The sequence below is a fragment of the Octopus bimaculoides genome, chromosome 7 (assembly GCF_001194135.2).
Source record: "Octopus bimaculoides isolate UCB-OBI-ISO-001 chromosome 7, ASM119413v2, whole genome shotgun sequence".
NCBI lineage: Eukaryota > Metazoa > Mollusca > Cephalopoda > Octopoda > Octopodidae > Octopus > Octopus bimaculoides.
The window spans coordinates 32,110,439-32,115,808 of NC_068987.1; the positions used below are offsets into that span (position 1 = coordinate 32,110,439).

Below are 5,370 nucleotides of genomic sequence, written 5' to 3' on the forward strand. Positions count from 1 at the left end.
GAAAAAAAATCAACCTGTTTAAATGAAAGCTTTAGTTTTCAAAATTCTGAAAACATATTTTTTACTCATGTTAAATCTCATAAAAAAAAACAAAAACAACCAACTCATTTTCCATAGATCACCGTTTCTGTGCTACTTCTCTCATTACCTGCTGACACCTAAACCTCATTTCTTAATTCTGTTTCATATCTACCATTGATCACTTCCCACCTTTGTTCACCATTTCATTCAACTCTATGTACCTCTGACCACTTCCATTTCTATCACTATACATCTCACCCTGTCCAACACACATTCTTGCAACCATTATCCATGAATCCCCACCAATATTCTTTATCTCTCATTTTCCCCCTAATTACTATATTATTCTGTTGTTTTTACTATTGCTATATTGCTTGCCATCAACTCTCCCCTGACATCCATCCCTCTTATCTCCCCCACAACTTTACCTTTAACCACCCCATTCACTACCTTCATTCTTACTTACATCCCTAAATCAATCTTCCTCTACATTCTTCTGCCTCACACTCTATTCACCTAGTGCTATTTTGTCCTGACGCCTTGTCACCACCATCTTAATCTCTTTTTCCAGCTCAACCCTCAATTACTTCCACTTATCCTTATATATTGTAAAGTAGCCATGTACTTCCTCTAGAGCAAGAAACGTGTTCCTATTATACTTTAAACTTCTCAGCACCTAGCATAAAGCTGCTTCCCTCTCTCTTATACTCTCATTCAGTTAAGGGGATGTCTTTAGTCTTGCAAGGTACATGTTGGCTTCACTAGTGCCATAAAAGAAGCATCTCATACACTAAGTAGTTGGCATTGGGAAGGGCATTTAGCCATAGAAATCGTTCCAAAGCAGTCATTGGAGCATGGCATAGTTTTCTGACTTGTTGGATCTTGTCAAGCTGTTCAAGCAATATTACAACTACAAACAGCAATGTATTTTCTATAACCTCTACAGAGACAGTAGCAAAGTCATATAAAAAAGAAATATATTTATTATGTTAATTGTATTTATTGTTCATAAGTATCAGTTGCTGCTGTTACTTCAGTGTCTCGTATCAAATCATCGCACATACTTCCTAATGACTCAGCTATTTTTAACACTATGGCATAGTTGAATTGGCCTAATTTGTCACTTGAATTCCCAAATTTTGTTTAAGGAGTGGAGTATCATCAATTATATTATTATTGTTAATGGAGATCAAGACTAGAAATCTTGGTGGTGGGGAAGGTGTGTCGCAAATTTGATTTGTTCAGTCAATATTGCATGTTTGTAAAGAATTGTAAATATGTGATAAAATACTAAATTAACTCTGAAGGATGAAAAGTAAAGTCTTCTTTGGCTGGATTTGGGATCCAAATGTAACGAAATAAGTGTAAAGTACTCTTACATAAATCTACAGAAGAAAAAAATAGAGTTGATACATTTATGTTTTGACTGAAAGCAGTTATGAAGCTGTTTGATCTGATGATGTGTCCAATTCACATTTGTGGAGGATTACTGTCAGTAATTGACATGTTTGGTTATGAAATCAGTATTGGCTTCATTCATACTAATATCAACCTTACTAAAACTCTAAACATCTATATAAGTGTTTAGTAATGCCATAGTTATAATAGTGATTCTATGAACAGCTTGATTTTTATTTTATCAACTTAGTGTTAGGCATCTAGTAATTAATGTATGTGGACATTACCTAATATTGATTGTCAAGCCATGATTTTGTGAAAAGAGGATGAAAGTATACCACAATCCCCAAACGGGGATCATTGCCTAACCCACAGGAAAAAGAACCCACATCACAGAAGCTGTCCCTCTAAGATAATGACTGCAACCAGAAATCCTACCTGCATCATTGTTGTAATGACCTGCTTCATGTTCTAACTACACATGATGCTACAACTTCATTTCTTAACTTTTCAAACACTCATCCTAGACATGCACAGCTTCCATTATGGAGACCTCAAATAACTTGCAAGACATGGCATAACTTAGTTACTTTCAGCTCATATCAAAGAAGTAACCTTCCATTATATTGTTACTATAAATGAACAATACACTTTTTAATCTGTCAAGGTGTCCTCACATGTATATTATAGCTTTGTTAAAGCTGCATCCCAGTCCAAAGATTTGTTTCCTGAAAGTATTCCAGGTCTGTTCAGCTGCTGAATGTCTACGTAGTTCATACAACCCATAGTGGGCTATGCACTAGTTATTATATTACAATTCCTTTTATTCTTGTGAATGATGAGATGCTGTGCTAGAGAAAACCTGTGCAGTGCATGCAGGCACAGAAAAGCAGATGTAGAAAAATGGTGGTTGTAATGAACTAGCGAGTTGTATATCATGTCCACCTGGACAGTCTATTTCATTGTATTTTTATGTATATGAAGTGCTGGACAGGTGGTTTGCTCCTAAACATTCAGTTAGCTGCCTGTGCTACTTGACCACACCACTGCTATCAGCAATAGCAGCAATAATATCACCATCAATAAAAAGGCAACAAGCTGCTTATATACTTGCCACTTAAAACAAATTTTCCATCAAATAAATCCCTCAGTTGCTTGACCTGTTTAAAATTTCAGAAAGAAAAGTTAAAACATTGAAGTTATGGGCTATCACTGAATTGCCATTCTACTCTGCTATTGTGTACTTGGATATAAACTTGCTGTTGTGAAAAAAGTTGACAAAATTATTAAGTTTCACCACTGTTTTAGACAATGTATGTTGAGCAGATGAGATTCCTGCTGGCTATATGTGAAGTCTGCCTATTAGTGTAATTCTATTAGGTTGGAATTGACACTAAAATACTTTCTGTTGTAACATGCATCAATTTAACTTCAATGAAAATGCAAAATGCATTAGTTATTTTGTCTGTACTTCTATACTTTTGCTTTCTATTATGATCTCTGTTTTACTTTTTCTCTATTATTAAGCTTGTGCTATTCAGAGAGCACTTTTTATGGAGTTGGGTGAGCTGGTTAGAAAATGGGTTAATGATGTCTGATGATAACTTAACCACAGTTGATTTGTAAAAAATAATAGTAATAATAAAAAATTTAAAAAATAAAAAAAGAACAACCATCCTTTTAGCATTGTACATTATCCAGTAATAATTCTAAATTTTAGGTGTTTAACTTGAACAAAAACAACTAGGATAAATCACAGGCCTGTATTGGCATGAAGAAGAAGAATTCTAAGCCTTAAATATGATAGTTATGTTAGTGTAACAAGGGGAAAACAATATATTTCAGGCTGTTGAAAATCAGTGACTATTTTGTTATGCTCATCAGGCTTTTTGGCATCAACATTATTCCAGTTAAATCTAGTCATGGTTTTTGAACTGCTTTGTGTGCATTTATGTATGTGACTGTGCATATTATGTGTGTATATATTTGTATGTATATCTGTATGTATATATATATATATATGTATATGCATGTGTGTGTGTGTGTATATATATATATATATGTATATATCTGCCCTCCATGTATATATGTGTGTATATCTACTACATGTGGAAAATCAGTGTGCATTTGTTTGTGGTGGTGTTATCTAACTCCTACATCGTTTTATTGATTTTGATGAAACTTATGTGAGTAGAACTCATGTCTGGAAACCTTGTAACATACTTAGATTTTGTTGAAAAAAAATCAATAATATGGCCCCTGGAAGGGGCCTAATATAGCTAAATTTTTTTAAACACTTAAGGGAAATAACTCATAGCATCTGTCCAATTTTTTTTTAAACACATGGGAAATAACCCATTTCATTTTGTATATTCGATTACTTTGAATATTGATTTTTTGTGTGTCCTATTTCTAATTTTTGCAGACAATATTACTTTTATACCTTAACACGTGAGTAGAACTCATGTCTGGAGACCTCGTGACATAGATTGTTGAAAAAAAAAAATCGAAAATAGGGCCCTTTCAATGGATCCTTCTATCTACTACATATTATTAATATTTCATTTAAACAACCCAAGGGAAATAACCCATACCACCTGCAGATTTTAGCAAAGTAATCAATATTTGATTCTCACAATCATCCGGCCTAATGCTGCATTTCACTACTGACAGTTTTGAACTGCTAAACATTGTTATTTGAATCTAAAACCGTTAAAGACTTCATTCATACATTTCTTGAATGCCCATTACTCCGATAATTCTGCATTTTTAGTGACACTTTTTCCATGACAGTAGATAATTTTTTTATTCCACAATGTATTTGTAGTGATTTCATGCAGGCATAGTGTTTATTCGATCCTCGATTCCCAAATTTCACTTATCACTTCAACAGCGCTTTTCTCAGTAAAACAATAGTTTTTATGTGAATGACAGCAGTTATACATTTCCCAGATGCCTTCGCTAAGCAGAATAATGTCTTTGCCTCTCGCCAACCTCCAACAATCTCTGTCACCAACCTCCGACGATTTTTCTCGCCAACCTCCACAATCTCTCCCTCCTCCAGCTGTCAGTTTTTTATACTTTTTCGTGTTGGAAAATACCCCTTTTGTGGCAATTATAACAAAATTGCTTTCTTATATCATAGTAATAAGGCGTTTCAATAAAACATCTTTACCCCCAGGATATATATATATATATATAAATATATACACGTACAGACACATTTGAAACTCATATAAGTACCAATTCATGAAACTCTTGGCCCTTCCCTTGAGTTACTCTGCTAGTTGAGTGGACTTGAGCAACATAAACTGAAGTGTTTTGCCCAAGAACACAGTGCATTTCCTGGTCCAGGAATCGAAACCACAATCATGATTTCAACACCCTAACCACTAAGTCATGCACACACACACACACACACACATTCTTTTACTTATTTCAGTCATTTGACTGCGGCCATGCTGAAGCACCGCCTTTAACTGAACAAATCGACCCCAGGACTTCTTCTTTGTAAGCCTAGTACTTATTCTATTGGTCTCTTTTGCCAATCGCTAAGTTATGGGGACGTAAACACCCCAGCATTGGTTGTCCAAGTGATGTTGGTGGAGACAAACATATAAACACACATACATATATATATATGCGACGGGCTCCTTTCAGTTTCTGTCTACCAAATCTACTCACAAGGCTTTGGTCGGCTGAGGCTATAGTAGAAGACAATTGCCCAAGGTGCCAGGCAGTGGGACTGAACCTGGAACCATGAGGTTGGTAAGCAAGCTACTTACCACACAGCCACTCCTATATACATATATCTTTTCTTTTTTCCACAGATGAACGACGTCGTAGATCCCCTGGGGCTTCTGGCCAGCCTGGTCCTTTTCCTCAAGGTGCACCTCAAGCTGGCAGGGGCCGCAGGTCTAGGTCAAGGTCACCACGCAATAGAGCACGTAG

General features: G+C 35.6%; 1 long non-coding RNA gene across 1 annotated transcript in view; it reads left to right on the top strand.

Moving 5' to 3' along the window:
- LOC128248361 (uncharacterized) overlaps positions 1 to 5,370 on the top strand; it is an 11,618-nt gene extending 6,248 nt beyond the window's left edge. Inside the window, exon 2 of the long non-coding RNA XR_008264587.1 lies at positions 5,250 to 5,370. This is a non-coding gene — a long non-coding RNA (uncharacterized LOC128248361). The remainder of the gene's footprint in view (positions 1 to 5,249) is intronic.